The sequence below is a fragment of the Microcaecilia unicolor genome, chromosome 4 (genome assembly GCF_901765095.1).
Source record: "Microcaecilia unicolor chromosome 4, aMicUni1.1, whole genome shotgun sequence".
NCBI classification, from domain to species: Eukaryota; Metazoa; Chordata; class Amphibia; order Gymnophiona; family Siphonopidae; genus Microcaecilia; species Microcaecilia unicolor.
In genome coordinates, this window is record NC_044034.1 from 80,770,917 (window position 1) to 80,787,978 (window position 17,062).

At 46.5% G+C, this 17,062-nt stretch overlaps 1 protein-coding gene across 1 annotated transcript in view; it reads left to right on the forward strand.

Moving 5' to 3' along the window:
* NBEA (neurobeachin) overlaps positions 1-17,062 on the forward strand; it is a 1,994,973-nt gene that overhangs the window by 499,258 nt on the left and 1,478,653 nt on the right.

Sequence of the window (17,062 nt, forward strand, 5' to 3'; positions counted from 1 at the left end):
CCAGGTCCCTGAACCCCTTCGGTACTACTAACTGTTTCTGAGGTTCCTTCCCCTCTTCTAAACAGGACAGCCGATATAGCAACCCCTTGTCACTAACAAACCGAGGGAAGCTGGTTTCTCCCTCCTGATCTACCCGCTCCCACACACATTGCAATGTCTGGTCATCTTTTTGCTCTTTGGAAAAATCAGGGAATCTCTCTAACACCTGTTCCGTATCCCCTGGGAACCTCCCCTGATGAAGGAGCTCTTGGCAATGCTGCCGCCTTTGCTCCTGACCTTGTTTCTTTTGTTGAGAGCCTTTCCTTGTCTTCCCTGGCCGCCCCATAACCTCTCCCTGGAAGGGAAATACTTGTGCCAGGGACAGTTCCTGCTCCTTCTCCTGCCTCTCCTGGGCCCAGGTAGATACCAAGGCTTGCTTACCCCCCAAGGCAGTATGTGAATGGAGCCCAATCTCGTCCCAAAATTAGATCCTGAGGTAGCCTAGGAAGTACAGCCACCCACACACAATGAAGGCCATCCTGGTCCTGTATGTCTACTAACCGGACCGGATACCTTGAGGAAGCCCCGTGTATGCACTGAATAGCCACGGACCAGTCTCCCTTCCTACCCTGCTGACCCCCTTTCCGGGCAATCTGCCCCCACAACCTCTGGGAGCACATTGTCTGGTCTGCCCCTGAGTCTAATAGTCCTTCCACCGGGACCCCTCCTATCTTAACCCAATGCGTAAACTGGGGTTCCTTAGAGGGGGTTACCTGAGATATGAGCCCCAACTTGGCCCTACAATCTCTCCTCACATGTCCCGACTGCCTACATCGGTAGCACATTCTATCATCCTCCTTAGGACCTTCCTCCCTCCACCCAGATCCTTTGAACATTTTACCCCGACCACCCCGCCAGACCCCCTCTCCCCCCTCTGAGTATTGTGACTCCAGGAAGTATTCAAAGCCTTTGATAGCTTCTTCCAGAGTCTCACATCCCTTCCTGATCAAATTAACCCTGATACTGTCCGGTAGAGCCTCTAAAAACTGCTCCAGCACCAGATCCTGCATCAACTGAGTCACTGCCCTCTTATCAGGTTCTAACCATTTGGTAGCCAAGTCCATCAGCTTTTGAGCCAAGGCCTTCGGAGTCTCCCCCTCCCTCCACCTCCAACTCCGAAAGCGCCTGCGATAAGTTTGTCTGCTTACCCCATACCGGTCCAAAATAGCCGTTTTCAGCTTCTGATAATCCACCACGTCCCCTGGCAACAGGCTCCGAAAAGCTGCCAGGGCTTCCCCAGACAGGGCGGGAGCCAGTCTAATGGTCCATTGCTCTTGAGGCCAGGCAGCCGCCAATGCTACCCTCTCAAAAGTCCCCAGATAATCCTCTATGTCGTCCTGCTCTGTAAATTTGCCCCAGGCAGCCAATTAACCCGTCCAGGCTCCATGCTTCCAGGCACAGCTCCAGTAGCTGTAGACTCCAACGAAGTACTCTCCTTCCTCGGTAGGGGTACTGCCCATAACAATTCCTGCACCACCTCCAGCACCGGTTTGTATCTGTGCTCGAGAAGCAGCCAAGGAAATCCTCCAGAAGTCTCTGAGCCATTTCCTGCTGCTTTTGGAACTGGTGGGCCATAAAAGACAGCAGCTTCTTTGACTCCATGTCGTCTTAGCCACCGGTACCTGAGAGAAAGGGAATGACAAAGAACACTCTCCAAGTGCGGTATTACCACAGCTCTGGCCCTCTATATCCCCCTCCTCCTGGTTACCCGAGTCCCGTATATGCTTACCGAACTCGGAGTAATGCACGCTTCTTTATCCGGCGGTCGTTCAGATGATCCCACCACTGCCACCACTTTGTAACCAGGTCCCCTTCCAGGTGGAGCCGGGGTTGACCCTGCTTAGCTTTCACTGGCTTCCGTCTGCTTTCCTAGCCAGCCACCGCACTTTTGCTCGCTCTCTCTCTCCACCTTGCCAGCTGCTGAGAAAATCAGTCCCACTCCCGCAGTAAGAGCAATCCAAGTTCTTTATTGTTACAGATGTCAGCCTTGTCTAAACACCTCCAACTATTAGCAAACTTTAATCCATTTTCCATTACAGGCTTTTGTTTTAAATTCTCCCTCCCAAACCTCCAGCCACACTATCTTCACCGCAGATAGTTTTGGAGATTTAGCTGGAACCACCTCCTCTCTCACCTCCTACAGTTTCAAGTTCCCCAAAATGCGCATGCCTTTCTGATTTAAAACCCTTCCCCCCCCATCCACAGCACTACCTCTTGGGAACAGCCAATATGGTAGCAAGTTGTGCTTTCCAGTTACTCCCCCACTGCTTTGCTCCCAGCTTCCCCCAACTCCACAACCGGGGCAATGCTGAGGCCACAAAAGCTCTCACCCTGTCTGTACGGGTTAGAGCCAAACCACCCACCTCCATACATTCCCCTTTACCTTCTCCTTCTACCTCTTCTTTATTCCACTCCATCTCCTCCTCCTCCCCAAGCTCCACCAGCTGTTCCCCATCTCCAGGATCAGACCTCATCTCCCAATCAGTCATTCCACCCTCCCCCTCCTGAGAGTTCAGCTGACCCTGCACTGGCTTCTGGGGAGTGTAGTTTTTCTCCTGCATTACAGCTTTCCCTGGCAGTTTGATCCCTAGAGGGCGCCCTGCTCTCCTAGCTGGGCTGAATGACCGGGGATGATGCCGGCTGAAAGAACCACTATCCCCTTTCCCTCGTACCAGCCCTCCAGAGTGCTCACAATGTATACCCTGGAGGAAAGGAGAAACAGGGGTGATACAGACGTTCAAATACCTGAAAGGTATTAATATGCAAACGAACCTTTTCCGTAGATGGGAAGGCGGTAGAACTAGAGGGCACGATATGAGATTGAAGGGAGGTAGACTCAAGAAAAATGTCAGGAAGTATTTTTTCACGGAGAGAGTGGTGGATGCTTGGAATGCTCTCCCGTGGGAGGTGGTGGAGTGGAAAACGGTAACGGAATTCAAACATGCGTGGGATAAACATAAAGGAATCCTGTTCCAAGGGAATGGATCCTCAGAAGCTTAGCTGAGATTAGGTGGCAGAGCTGGTGGTGGGAGGTGAGGCTGGTGGTTGGGAGGCGAGGATAGTGCTGGGCAGACTTATACGGTCTGTGCCCTGAAAATGACAGATACAAATCAAAGTAAGGTATACACAAAAGTAGCACATATAAGTTTATCTTGTTGGGCAGACTGGATGGACCATGCAGGTCTTTTTCTGCCGTCATCTACTATGTTACTATGTTACAATGTAGTTCAATACAGATAATACTCAAATATATACAATACTCCTCCTCTGCCTGGAGGCAGAACAGTTATTTAGGTTACTAATAACTTTGTAAGTGCTTTGAAAATGAGCACCATAGTGTCCTTTCATTTTCGTATCAGTCAGTTTAGTCATCAAGTACAGTAAATGAGATCTATTTTCAATAAGTTTTTTTCTTTAGAAGCATCTCAATTGCTTCCAGTGCGATGCTAAACTCACTTGAGCCTCTGTGGCCACAATGGCCACCAGCTTCTGTGCCCCCTCTTCCGTACCCAGAGGAGGAACTTTCAACTAGAAGATATACTTATCAAGGGTATGTTGGCATAAAATATCATGTAAAAGTTGTGCCTTAGTCCCCCAGTAATTCTTAGCCTTATGCGAATGCCACCAAATGTGGGAGAACATGCCTTTATGTCCCACACACTCTCCAAATCCCATCCTGGTCCCATATATAACTTGTGCTTAGAGATAAGTACCAATGAAATAACATCTTATAACCATGTTCCATTAAATCAGTTGTATTGAAAGCTTTAAAAGATGCATATATACAATGTCCCTGTGTCCTCAGCAGTGGGTAGCCTAGGAAGTCCTCCCACTTCCTCCTACTTCCAGACGAAAGATTGGGGAAATAGAATTTTCCTTATAGTCTAGAAATAAACAGCATAATTCTCCTTTTCCCAGTGAGAAAGTACTTTCTGAAGCATAAAATATTAAGTTTACAATAATGGAAATAATTATTAACTCCAGGCCAGAACACATAGACAAACATTTTTTAATGGGATAGAGTCAGCATGGGTTAAGCCAAGGGAAGTCTTTCCTCACCAATTTGCTTCATTTCTTTGAAGGTGTGAATAAACACGTGGAGCCGGTTGATATAGTGTGTCTAGATTTTCAGAAAGCTTTTGAAAGTTCCTCATGAGAGACTCCTGAGAAAATTAGAGTCATGAGATAGGATGCAAGGTTTTGGTGTGGATTAGGAATTGGGACAGAAAACAGAGAGGTTAGGTTTAAATCGTCATTTCTCTCAATGGAGGAGGATGAAACAATGGAGTTCCGCAGGGATCTGTACTGGGACCGGTGCTATTTAACATTTATAAATGATATGGAAATCGTAACAACGAGTGAGGTGATTAAATTTGCAGATGACACAAAACTGTTCAAGGTTGTTAAAGCACGTGCAGACTGTGAAATATTGCAGGAAGACCTTAGGAAATTGGAAGAATGGGCATCCAAATGGCAGATTAAATTTAATGTGGGCAAATGCAAGATGATGTACATTGGAAAGAATAATCCGAATCATAGTTTTAACTGATGCTAGGTTCCACCTTGGGGGTCAGCACTCAAGAAAAAGATCTAGGTGGTGGTGTAGATAATACGCTGAAATTTTCTGCTCAGTTTGTGGCAGTGGCCAAAAAAGCAAACAGGATGCTAGGAATTATTAGGAAATGGATGGTGAATAAGACTGAAAATACTATAATGCTTCTGTATTGCTCTGTGTGCAACCACACTTTGAATATTGTGTTCAGTTCTGGTGGCTGTATCTCAAAAATTGTATAGTGGAATTGGAAAAGGTTAAAAGAAGAGCTAATAAAATGATAAAGGGGATGGAACTCCTTGCGTATGAGGAGAGGCTAAAGAGGTTAGGACTCTTCAAGGTGATACTATCCCTTCAGGTGACTGTTATTTTAATCTTTTTTCCACCACCCCAAATTATTATGTACCAGCCACCCACAATTTGGAGTGATAAAAGGCCAAGGCCACATATGAGAAAGCAATTTTTATTACTTACCAAATACAGATACAATTAATATTTTCTCATGGGAGAACAGCTCTGCTATACATAGTATATCTGAAACTGTCTCTCCGAAGTAATTCTCTGATACAGCTACTTATATATCTTTTTTTCAAACAATTCTTAACATAGCTTCAGCAAGTTATCTTCCTCGGAAATCATCTTGTTTTCTTTTCTCATCATCTGTTTCCCCTCTGTTGCTAAACCACATCCTCTGGTAACGAGTTCCAAAGCTTTACTATTCATTGAGTTAAAATTTAATAGGAGGAAATACTTTTTAGAAGTTTTACCATGTAATTTCATTGTATGTCCCCTAGCTTTAGTACTTCCTGAAGGAATAAGCAATTGATTTACATTTACCTGTTATACACCAGTCAAGATTTTGTAGACCTCTAGCCATATCCTGCTCAGTCATGTCTTTTCCAAGCTGGAGAGCCCTAACCTCGTTGTTTTCCTCATATGAGAGGAGTTCCATCCCTTTCATCAGTTTGGCTGCCTTTCTTTGAATCTTTTCTAATTCCGCTTATCTTTTTTGAGATGCGGCAACTAGAATTGCACACAATACTCAAGATCAGGTTGTACTGTGGAGCAATAGAGAAGCATTCTATTATTCTTTCTTATTTTCTATCCCTTTTCTAATAATTCATAGCATTTTCTTTGATTTTTTTGTCTGCCACTGCACTCTGGGTGGAAGATTTCAGCATATTTGACACCCATATCTTTTCTTGGGTGCTGATTCCTAAGGTGAAACCTTGTATTAGATAACTATGACTTGGATTATTTTTCCCAATGTGCTTCACTTTGCAATTGTCCACATTAAATTTAATCTGCCGTTGGATGCCCATTCCAGTATCCTAAAGTCCTTTCTGCAATTGTTCATAGTTTACAAGCATTTTAAAAACTTGGAATAGTTTTAGATCTTTTGCAATTTTAATCACCTCACTCATCGTTTCCATTTCTATATCATTTATAATTACGTTAAATAGCACCAGTCCCAGAATAGATTCACCTTCCTCTACGGAGAGAAATATCAATTTAACCCCTACCCTCTGTTTTCTATCCATTAACTAGTTCCTAATAAAGGCAAAAAGAGGCTGCATTCAAAAAATACAGAATGCAACAAGAGGAGCATGGAAAAGATTACCGCATTAAACTCGAAGAAGAGAAGAGAGGAAATACAACTAGAGAAAGCACAGGTGGAAGAAAAAAATGGCTAATATATAAATAGAGGTGACAACTTTTCAGATATATTTGGGAAAGGAGAAAAGCTAGGAATGGAATTGTAAGACTGAAAGATGCTTAGAATGGCTGTGTGGAGTGTCATGAGGATAAAGCAAACGTACTAAACAAATACTTCTCTTTGGTGCTCATCGAAGAAAATCCTGGAGAAGTACTGCTGCCCATGGTATATCTGGGAATTGGGTGGATATTGAACCGTTCATGGATGAAAGCATTTATAAAGAACTTGAAAAATCTGAAACTGTTCAAATCAATGGGGCTGAATGAGATACATCCCAAGATACTGAGGAAGCCCAGAGAAATCTTGACGGGGCTTCCTCAGTATCTTGGGATGTATCTATCTAATAATCTTTAGAGACAGAGTTTCTGTGGTGATTGGAGGCGAGCAGATGTGGTCCCTCTTCATGACAGCAGCGAAAGGGAAGAAGTGAGAAACTGCAAGCTGGTAAACCTACGTCAGTGGTTGAAAAAATAATGAATTTGCTGTTGAAGGAAAGATAGTTACTTTCTAGAATCCAATGGGTTTCAGGATCCGAGGCAACATGGCTTTACCAAAGAAAAATACTGCTAGACAAATCTGATTGATTTCTTTACCAAAGAACTGGATAAAGGACATGTGCTAGATATAATCTAGTAGGATTTCAGGAAAGCCTTTGATATGGTTCCTTACAGAAGACTCATGAATAAATTGAGAGGGCTGAACTTAGGACCCAAAGTAGTGAATTGGATTGGAAACTGACAGAGGGTGGTGGTAAATGGAATCTACTCTGAGAAAGGAAGGTGAGTAGTTAAGTACCTCAGGGGTTGGTACTGAGGATGATTCTGTTAATATATTTGTGAGAGACATTCCTGAGGGTTACAAGTAAAAGTTTTCCTTTTTGTGGATGCCATAGAGTGAATACCAATATTATTACTTGTAAAATCCAAAAATCAATAAAAATATCTTGGAAATGAAGTGCAAAGTGATACACTAAGGGTGCAGAAATCCAAAGGAGATGTACCGCTTAGGAGAGAGAGATTGATAAGCACAGCTCAGGTGAGGTACTTGGGGTGATAATGTCTGAGGATCTCAAGGTGATGAAACAATGTGACAGAGGCTGTGACCATGGCCATAAGGATGCTAGGTTGCACATAGAGGGATATAGCCAACAGAATAAGGAGATGTTGAGGCCCCACTTGAAATATTGTGTTCAGTTTTGGAGACCATATCTTGCTAAGGACATAAAAAGAATTGAAGTGGTTCAGAGGAAATTGACAAAAATGTATGGGGTTTGCATCACAAGACACATGAGGATAGACTTGAGGACATGAGCATGCCTGGAGGAAAGGAGAACAGAATTGATATGATACAGACATTAAAATATTTGAAGGTATTAATCTAGAAATAAACATTTCCAGAGATGAAAAAGTGGTAGAACTAGAGGACACGAGTTGAGATTGCAGGGGGGTTGACTTGGGAAGAATGTCAGGAAGTCCTTTTTTTTTTTTTTACAGAGAGGGGTGCTAGATACCTGGAATTCCCTTCCACGGGAGGTGGTGGAGATGAAAAGGGTAAGCAAATTCAAAATGTTTGGGATAAACACAAAGGAATCCTGTATAGAAGGCATGGAACCAAACAAGCTTAGCGGTGATTAGATGCAGCACTAGTGGATTGGGAAGCAAAGTCAGTGCTGGGTAGACTTTTATGCTCTGTCTTTGATGATGGCTAGCAGGTTCAGCTTCATTAGCTGGAGAACAAGGCCAGTGCCGGGCAGACTTCTATGGTCTGTGCCCTGAAAATGACAAGGACAAATCAAGATCAAGTATGCATATGTAGTATTTAAGTACATAAGTATTGCCATACTGGGAAAGACCAAAGGTCCATCAAGCCCAACATCCTGTTTCCAACCATGGCCAATCCAGGTCACAAATAACTGGTAAGATCCCAAAAAAAGTACAAAACATTTATACTGCTTATCCCAGAAATAGAGGATTTTCCCCAAGTCCATTTAATAACGGTCTATGGACTTTTAGGAAGCCGTCCAAACCTTTTTAAAACTCCCCTAAGCTAACTACCTTTACCACATTCTCTGGCAACGAATTCCAGAGTTTAATTACACGTTGAGTGAAGAAAATTTTTCTCTGATTCGTTGTTAAGTTTGGTACATTGTAGCTTCATCGCATGCCCCCTAGTCCTAGTATTTTGGAAAACGTAACAGACGCTTCACATCTACCTGTTCAACCTCCACACATGATAGCTTATGCTATGAGTTTATCTTGTTGAGCAGACTGGATGGGCTGTACAGGTCTTTATCTGCCATCATTTGAATGAGAAAAACATCCTGAAAGTTTATTAAAGCGGCATTTGTACGTATTTCTTCTCAAAAATGTCCACATTGATATGTTAAAAACCTATTTGCAGACATCTTATTTGTGCAATTCATCTGCAGTGCATCCAAATCATAAAGGTGGTGGATGGGGGGGGGGGGGGGGGGGGTGTTGGGGTAGTTTCAGGGCTGGGATTTAATGTTTTGATTTAGACCTGTTATTAGAATGAATAAGGCTGATTGCTGGGTCCTCCTATATCCCAGTGGCTTGATTTTGTATGCTTTGCACTTGGATGTTTTTTTTAATTGGACTAAAAAGATCAACTCACAGAGCACAAAACCATCTAGCATGTGGCTATTTTCACAAAAAAAAAAAAACAACGTTTGGCTGGTTCGAAATAACTATATTTCTTTTTCGAAGTTCGGACATTTAGCGCAAATGTCCAAAAATCTGACTTGATTTATTTATTTATTTGTTAAATTTGTATCCCACATTTCCCACCTATTTGTAGGCTTAGTGTGGCTTACATAGTACCGTAGAGGTGATCGCCAATACTGGTATGAACAAATACAGAGTGAGGTTATGGTAGAATAAAGTTCATGTGTGACAGATACATTGGGAATCATAAGAGGAAGAGTTATGCCCAGTATGAGCTTTGGTTTTTGGTTGTGTTGCATAATTAGGCATTTAAGTTTGGGTTTTTTTTGTTACATTTGGGACCCCGCGCTTTCCCACTCATGGCAGGCTCTATGCTGCAAGGCAATGGAGGGTTAAGTGACTTGCCCAGAGTCACAAGGAGCTGCCTGTGCCGGGAATCGAACTCAGTTCCTCAGTTCCCCAGGACCAAAGTCCACCACCCTAACCACTAGGCCACTCCTTCCGCTGGATCGTTGGGTATGCCTTTATTGAACAGGTTAGTTTTTAGGAGTTTCCGGAAGGTTAGGTGGTCATGTTGTTTTACAGCTCTTGGTAGTGTGTTCATATGTCATATCGAAATGCCCTTCCATGCTTTTAATCCACAACAGAACATTCCTCATTTCCAGTGACTTGTTAATTTCTCAGGAGTCTTTCATGAGCAAATTTGTCAAACGTTTTATGAAAATTTAGATACACTACATCAGCTGGCTTATCTTTATATCCACATGCTTATTCGTGGCCTTCAAAGAAATGGCTCAAATATGATTAGGGTTTCCCTTGGCTGAATCCATGTTGACACTGTTTGTCTATGTGGTCAGTAACTTTTTTCTTGTATTAATAGGTTCCACTAATGTGCCCGGCACTGAGGTGAGTTGTACTGTCTGTAAGTTCTGGATCACCCTTGAAAACCCTTTAAAAAATTGATGTTACATTGGCCACCGTCCAATTCCAAGATAATTTGGACAATTTTAATGACAGATTGGTATAGATTTCGTTCAGGTTCCTACACATTGTCACCCTTGAAAAGCCATATCTGATAAAGTAGATCTCTCATTTTCTTTCGGTAAAGACTGAAGAGAGTGAATTATCTTCTGCTATGGCCGTGTCTTCCTGAGTGCCTCTTTTCTCCTTGATGATTCACGGGAGTCATCACAGGCTTTCTGCTTCTGATATACCTGAGAAAGTTGTTATTATGGGTTTTTGCTTCTGTGGTAAGTTTTTCTTTGTATTATCTTTTAGCCTTTTTTAATCCGTGCTTTGCATTGAACTTGCCAGTTCTTATGTTGCTTCATATTTTTTTTCGGACTCTTTTTTTCCATTTTTGAAGGATGTTCTTTTGGCTTTAATAGCCTCTTTCACTTCTCCCTTTAACCATGATGGCTGTTATTTGTTCTTTCCACCTTTATTAATACTTGGAATACATCTGGTCTTGGCTTCCAAAATGGTATTTTTCAACAGCATCCATTCCTGATTTGAGGCCTCATTTTCGAAATAGAAAAATGTGTACTTTTGTTTTTTTTTTTTTTGCCAAAATGTCGAAATCGCTATTTTTCAAAACATTTTCTAAGCGGTTCATCCATATCATAAGGGGGCATCTCAGAGATGTGTTGGGGGTGGAATTTTGATGTTCCCAGATCTTGGACATTTTTCTACCACAGTGGAACAAAGCAAAACTGTCTGTTTAAAAGTTACAATGTTTTGGTCTAGACATGTTTCAATCATAAGTCACAAAAAGGTGCCCTAGTGACCAGGTGACCACTGGAGGGATTAAGACCTACCCCCCCTTTCTTTACCCACTGACCCCCCTCCTACCCCCCAAAGATGTGAAAGAAATAGTACATTCCAGCCTCTATGACAGCTTCAGATGTTATAGCTAGTCCTTTGAGAGCAGCAAGCATCTCTCTGGAGTAGCCCATTGGTCGGTATACTGTAGAGAAGGGGACCCAGGCCCCTACCCACTCAAAACTGTTATACTTGTGGTGGAAAGTGGGAACTCCCCAAAACCCACCAAAAACCTACTTCACCCACATATAAGAACATAAATGTTGCCTTACTGGGACAGACCGAAGGTCCATCAAGCCCAATATCTTTTTTTTTTTTTTTTTTTTTTCCCCATTGGCCAATCCAGGTCACAAGTACCAGGCATGATCCCAGATCAGTAAAACAAATTTTATGCTACTTATCCTAGAAATTAGCAGTGGATTTTCCCAAGGCCATCTTAATAATGGCTTATAGATTTTTCTTTTAGAAAATTATCCAAGCCTTTTTAAAACCCTGCTAATCTAACTGCTTTTACCACATTCTGACAGTGAATTCCAAAATTTAATTACACGTTGAGTGAAGAAGTATTTTCTCCAGTTTGTTTTAAATTTACTACATAGTATCTTCATTGCGTGCCCCCTAGTACTTTTATTTTGGAAATACCCACTTCTGCCTGTTCTGTTCCATACTGTATTTTATAGTAACACTAGCCGTTGAGCCCGTGAAAACGGGCTACATTTGGAATGGGGGGGGGGGGGGGTCCGAGCCCCCCCCCCCTCCTGAGGTCGATGCTTCCCTGCCCCGCTTCCCCCGGAGTCGCCGCCCCTACACCCGGCTCGAGCAGCACTGTAAACTTACATTAGCACGCAGCAGCAGGCACATCAGCAAAGCTGGCCGTCAGGGCGGGCTTCCTTCTCTGCCTGTGTCCCGCCCTCGTGTGACGTAACGTCGGCGAGGGCGGGACAATGTCAGAGAAGGAAGCCCGACGGCAGCTTTGCTGATGTGCCTGCTGCTGCGTGGTGATGTAAGTTCACAGTGCTCGGGCCAGATGGAGGGGAGGGGGAGCGGTTCCGACGTCTGCAGCATGCCAGTAGAGACTTCCCTCTCTGTCCCGCCTCCGTCATCACGTATTGACGCGGGGGCGGAGCAGAGAGGGAAGTCTCTACTGCGCATTTGCGAGTGAGTACGGTCACTCGCCGTTTATATGTTTGAGAGTAAGTGATGGCAGGTAAAAGACCTGAATGGTCCATCCAGTCTGCCCAACAGTGACATTCATTCTCAATTCTAGATTAAATCAACAATGAACGTGATATTATATACTTGATCATGGTCTTTCTTTGTTGCTTCTGAGACATAGATTGTAGAAGTCCGCCCGGCTCTATCCTTATGTTCCAGCTACTGGAGCTTGCCATCAAATCCTATCTGAATCTGTCTTGTCACTTGCGGGACACAGACTGTAAGAGCCTGCCTTGCAGTGTTCCCATCGTTCCAGATAACTGGAGTTTCTGGCAAAGGCTCTCTCCAGCCCATCCTAAACTGGATCGCTATATGTGGCACTCAGACCATGCAATCCAGCCCAGCACCAGCCTTAATTGATATTGCCAGAATTGCCATCTAAGCACCTCTTGATATGCAAACGCATATGCAACCCTTTAAGTTTTGTTTTTTTATACCATTCATTTTCTAATTTTATAGGTATCACATATAAGTACAGTGCAATCCGCTTAAGTGCAAGGGCCTGGGACCGAAGAAATAGATGCAGTTAACAGGAGCGTGCGCTTAACCGTTGTGAGCCAAAGAAGCTTGACATCTGATAAACATATGAACATTACTGTTATTAATGTACACTCAATACAGTCTCTGGTATTTGGCTTTCTTAAAATAGTCAGTGATAGTCCTCTGCACACTACGGTGTCTTTGGGTTTTCGTAGATTAATCTGCCAGACGGTAAAATCGTTCATAGCTCTGACACCCAGTGTTCTCCAGGTAGGCCCTAATGGTGCTGAGACCCTCCAGTGCTGTAGCGAAAGTGGCAGGAGGTTGTTGGATCAGTGCCCTCGCTGCTCATCTGATCGCTTGCTTCATCGGTGGCCGTTGCCTGCTTGCAGGCTCAGAGCTCGACATCCGTGCTGTCACCGGCTGTCTGTATACTGCAATCGACAGCTACGTATCGTTGGAACTGCTCATTGCTAACACCGGCTGGGATGTCAGCAGCCACGCTGGCCATGGCTGCATCCGTTTGGTCCCTGCCCGCATCCTTGAAAAAGCGTGCCCGCCTGTAGCATTTGATGATGGTTGCCTGTGGTGACCCGATTCCAGGCTTCTTTCTGCAGGTGCAGGGAATCCAACAGGGACAGAGAACGAGCCAGTTCAATGGCACGTTTGTTATCACCAGTCTGTCCGTCCATAAGGCCCATCAGACGCCTTAGAAGAAGAGCACGATAATGGGCTTTAAAATTGGCTATGATGCCCTGATCCAATGGTTGGATCAGCGAGGTAGTGTTTGGAGGCAGGAAGACCAGCTTAACATGAGACAGCCTGGCAGGAGCATTGTGAGCAGCAGAATTGTCGCAGAGCAGCAAAATGGGACGCTTCTGTGCCCTCATTCTGGTGTTTAAATCCTTTAGCCACTGCTTCCAAAGGTCCCCAGTCATCCACGAATTGGCATTCGCCCGGTATGACACAGGGAGCCGCTTCACGTTCTTGAAGCAACGGGGCTGCTTGCTCTTCCCGATGACCAGGGGTTCCAGCTTCTCACCCCCATCCATATTGCAGCATAGGAGGATGGTCAGTCGTTCCTTGGACGCTTTGCTTCCCGTAGGTGTGGCCTGCTTGAATGCCAGTGTGCCATCAGGAATGGCCCGCCATAGAGGCCGGTTTCATCGGCGTTGAAAATGTCCCGAGGTGCATACTCGTTCATGATGGAAGGAAGGACCGACAACCACCCAATTTTCAGCCCCCGAGTCATCAGCATCCTGCCTCTCACCGTGCTGCTTCTTAAATGTGATATTGTTCCTTCTTTTCCACCTTTCCAGCCACCCGACAGTGGCTTTGAAGTCATTTAGGCCCAAGACAGCCAGCTAACTGGCCAGCTTTCTCCATGAGCAGCGGACCGCTTACAGGAAACTGTCTGCTCCTGACACTGGGAAAACCACCGAAGGAGAGCCTCCTCAACCTCCTCAGCCTTTCCCGCCCGCTTACGTTTCCGTTGTGGGTTTCTGTTGCTTCGCCAGTCCTCCCAGAGCTGGTGTTCCCCGCTTTAAGATTCGCGAAATTTGACTGGGTTCACACGCCATAATTCTCGGGCAATAGATGCCTGGCTCTGCCCGGTTTTTAATTTCTTCAGCACTTCTATTCTTTCACATAAGGTTAAAGTCTTACTTTTGCGTTGCTCCATGGCACACTGTAATCGCCTTTCCTTCGACACTGTGCCGCCTGTGTACCGTTAACCAACGAGACGTCACACCCCTTGGTCGCGTGGCAACAGAACGGGAGGGGTCGGCGGAGCATCCCCGGTGCTCTCGATGGCTCTTTGCAAAATTTAAGCAAGTGTTGACCGGGAGCAATACCGCATGTGGCCACCGGGGGGCGCCCGCTATGGAAGTCTTAAAGGGTTTTCCTTCCCTGCAGGCAGGCAGGAGATCCACAGGGTTGGCTAAGAAAGCCGAGACCCTCCCCTCCAGGGGAGGGGGGGGGGGGGCGACTTTTCCTTTCAACAGATCGGAGAGGTTTCTCCGGATTACTATGTTGGGTGGGATGGGAAGGGAAGGGGCGGGGAGAGGTTGGCAGAATGGTGGGAGGACGTTTGCTCAGATTGTGGGGGGGAGGGGCAGGGCAAGGTGGTGGGAGGTGTTTTGGGGGATTTGGGGGTGGGAGGGGAGGAGCAGAGGGAAGGGGTGGGGGAGGGCAGGGAGGGAAGAGGCGGAATGTGGTGCAGATAAAGTGGGTGGGGAAGGGGTCGGGCCCTTCCAGAGGGGAGGTGCTGATTAAGATCTCCAGATGGGTTTTTATCCCGGAAGACTTGTTCGCCTGTATACACCCCGTCAATAGTTCAGAGTTTGATGTGAGCTTTTTGACGTGTGGTGGTTTGACTGAATTTTGGAAGAAGTATGAGGCGGCTAGGGGCGGGTGGAATGGGAAGGGTTCAGGGTAATTCCAATCAGCCTTCAGGAAGAGGTCCAAGTCACGATCCTGGTTCGGAACGAGTCGTTGGGAGTGGCGGACCTCACCTATTGGCTGAACAGACATGCGGAGGTGGTGAGTCCGCTGAGAAGTTGCTGATCCCAGCAGGGTGTGGGGCAGGGGCCCTGGGGGGCAAAGGTGAGGTTGCGGAGGGAGGGGGCGATTCCCAAGCACATCCCGGCTGCAGCCTATATCGGACGAGACAGGGTGCAGTGCTTCTATAAGGGCCAGCCACGCCAATGCTTTAGGTGTGGGTCCTTTAGGCACTTGGCGATGAATTGCACTACTCAGACGTGCATGAGGTGTGGGGGGCAAGGACATGTGACGGGGGGAATGTGATAGAATACGCTGTAACTTGTGTGGGGAGTTAGGGCACCCTTATAGTAGATGCCCGAGGAGGGGTCAGGGTGGGGAGGCAAGAGGGGAGGGGGGAGGAGGTAAGGCGGTTTGGGAGAGGATGGGAGAGAGGGTGAGAGGGAGGGGTGGAGGGAGGGAGAGGAAATGAGGGGATTGAGGTGGCAGTGGAGCTTGGGGAGGGAGAGGGAGGGAGTGGGAATTGGTGTTGGGAAAGAGGAAGAAAGGGGGGAGCAAGAAGGTGGGGGATAACAGGGAAGGGGGGAGATAAGCAGAAGGTTCGGGAGCGGTGTAGGGGGTTCCAGGGGAGAGGAGGAGAAAGGGCAAGGGCAGGAGGAGGCAGTGGGGAAGAGGGGGTGAGGGATGAGGAGGACCGAGGACTGGCGGTGAGTCGAGAGAGGGAGGTGGAGGAGGATGGGGAGAGAGGAGAACGGAGGACGAGATGGAGGTGAGTCGGGGGCAGGAGATTGAAGAGGTGAGGCGAGAGCGGGAGATTGAGGTGGAGGGAGAGGGAGCGGGGGAAGGGTGTGGGAGGGTGGGGTGAAGAGGGTCGGGAAGGGGAGGGCTGGAGAGATGGGTGGGTGGCAAAACGGGAAGGGATAGGAAGAGGGAAGGAGGGGCAGAAGAAACGGAGAACATGATGATGGGGATTGTTTTTGGAAGGTAGCTACGTTGAATGTGGCTAGTATTCGATCTGAGAAGGCGCGAGTGCTGGCGTACGATGGGTTGCGCAAGGAGCTGGTGGACTGTATTTTCCTGCAAGAAACGCGGGTGAGGACGGTGAGGGGGATGAATTGGGCGAAAAGAGAATGGAAGTGGGGCCATTCGGTGTGGGCGCTAGCGAGGGAGGAATATGGAGGGATGGCTATTTTGTTTAAGTCGAGGGAGGTGCAGGTAGAGAGGGTGGTGGAGTTAAAGGGGGGGAGAGGGTTGGTAGTGGATGGGGATTTGAAGGGTAGGAGGGTGCGGTTGATAAATACTTACGGGCCACAGACAAAACGGGACAGAAAGGGGTTGTTTCAGGAAATTAAACTGTACCTGTACACGGATCGTCAGGTAGTGTGGGGGGGGGATTTCAATACAATAGGGCAGGAGGAGGATAGCGGAGCACGCGCCAGACGAGTGGGGTACGATGGGGAGTTGTTGGAATGGATTAGGAGGGGCAGGGTTTGTGGATTTGGGGGGAGGGGAGGAAAGGCAGTTTACTTTTAGGAGAGGGTCTTGCAGGAGCCGTATAGATCGCATCATGGTACGAGAGAGGGAGGGGGGAGGGAAGTTGCGACAGAAAGCGGTGGATTTTTCAGATCATTGCTTTCTCTGGGCGAGGTAGGGACGGGGATAGGGGGGGAAGGGCCCGGGGATGTGGAGGATGAAGGTAGGATGGTTGGAGGAGGAGGAGGGGAGGGCAGAATTTAGGCGGTTTTTGGGGGGATCAGCTCTCAGTAAGGGAGGGTTTTGTGTCATGGGCGCGTGGTGGGAGGAAATAAGAAAAGATCCGAAGGTTTGCCAGACAGAGAGGAGGGGTGGGATAGGATGGAAACAGACGAAATTAGAAGGGGCATTGCGGAGAAGAAGAGATCGGTTGGTGGAGGGGGGGGGGAGAGCCGGAGGAGGTGGAGGAGTTGGGATGTTCAGATTAGGAAAGTGTAGAGGGGACAGATGGGCTTCGTTGCAGTATGAGCGGGAATGTGGGGCGATGTTGTCACCAAACGTATATGAGATTTTCAGTTGAAG